The sequence below is a fragment of the Galeopterus variegatus genome, unplaced genomic scaffold, assembly GCF_000696425.1.
Source record: "Galeopterus variegatus unplaced genomic scaffold, G_variegatus-3.0.2 Scaffold1256, whole genome shotgun sequence".
Taxonomy (NCBI): domain Eukaryota; kingdom Metazoa; phylum Chordata; class Mammalia; order Dermoptera; family Cynocephalidae; genus Galeopterus; species Galeopterus variegatus.
This window is the reverse complement of record NW_007727367.1, coordinates 342,886-344,473: the sequence shown is the minus strand read 5'-3', so window position 1 is coordinate 344,473 and position 1,588 is coordinate 342,886. Positions and strand designations below refer to the sequence as shown.

The 1,588-nt window shown below is 36.6% G+C and overlaps 1 pseudogene; it reads left to right on the top strand.

The window, feature by feature from the left end:
- LOC103593008 overlaps nt 1–1,588 on the top strand; it is a 31,319-nt pseudogene that overhangs the window by 21,242 nt on the left and 8,489 nt on the right.

The window sequence follows — 1,588 nt, the reverse complement described above, 5'->3', positions numbered from 1 at the left end:
CCACCCAGGGCTACCCCCAGACATCTGATATAGTCTCTGTGCTACATTTACATGTGGGGCCCCAGGAATCAGTCCTAACATGTTCTTCAGTTTCTGATATTATAGCATCGATGTTGTCTATTGTTACACTCAGGACCTGTATCAAGTCCAATCTTTCCTAACTAAATTATAACAGTAAGCTGGTAAATTCAAATAAACCTGTGGCAAAATCAGGATCTTCCCCTCATGAAGGCAAGCTATGATTGGCTCATTTCCAAGGTTGAGATCAAGAAAAAAGCATTTGCAAGAACAGTCACTGTTACTGTTGTGCTTTAGTTTGTCATGTTATTTGCACTGTTGAACCATATCAGGGACTGCTGATGCTGTAGATGGTGCTACTTTATTCAAGCCTTGATAATCTACTGTTAGTCTCCATGAGCTCTCCCCTTTTCACAGGCCACAAAGGACTATGGTACAGAGAATTTGTTGGTATCAGCACTTAACCTGAATTTTATTTTCTTTACTATTACATACCTTACATGGTATTTTTCTTTCAGGGGTTGGTGACATTCGTGGATGTGGCTATAGACTTTTCTAAGGAAGAATGGGAATGCCTGGGCCCTGCTCAGAGAGATTTATACAGAGACGTGATGTTGGAGAACTACGGCAGCTTTGTGTCACTGGGTAAGGTTGTCTGTCCCCTGTAACTCAGAACATGTTCTTTCCACTAGGAATTCTAGGGCTGCATTAAATGTCTAAATTTCTGTTCCCTGCTCCAAAAATTTGGTTTAAGCTTTGTTTATTTGAAATAAGTCATCTCTCTCAGGCACCTTTATATTTCCTATTCTTTACTGACTTTCACACCTTCCCTTGGCTCATTATGTAATTGACTTTCCTTCTTGATTTTTAAGGAGATAGAACAACCTGTAGGGCTTAGATGATGATGGCTCATCTAAAATTTAGGAAAACACATATCCTGGTATTTTTATGTTTGAAAGCTATAACCTAGGAATTTTGTATTTAATGTTGAAAGAATTTCATAGGAAGAATCATTGATTATGTCTTGAGGCATCTTACCAAAATAACTAGAGATAAAGCCCATGTATATTTACATTTAAATAATACCTTTTCCCCCTCATTTGTCTTTTTGTTCCTTGTGCTCCTTGGGTTGGCTTAATGTGAATATCTTCCAACTTCTTCATTATTCTTTTTTCCAAAAGCTCTTCTGAAGTCCATTTTTAAAATTTTTTCTTTTTTAATGATTTTAAGAGTTTGAACTAAACAGTATGCTAAGTGTCCATATACTCTCCAGCCAGTTTTCCCTAATGTTATCAATTTACATAAGCATAGGACAATTATCTAAACCAGAAAATGAACTTTGACACAATTATTAAATTATCCATATCCCTTATTCAAATATCGTTAATTATCCTGGTAGTATACATGTACTGATTCAGGATCACACATTGCATTTAGTCGTCATATCTCTGTAGTCCTCTCTAGTTAAAAATTTTCCTTCTTTTTAGTGACCTTCACACTTTTGAACTGCCTTGACCTGTTATTATACAGAATATTCCTGGATTTGGGCTTGCCAGTGAGCTCAGTTGGT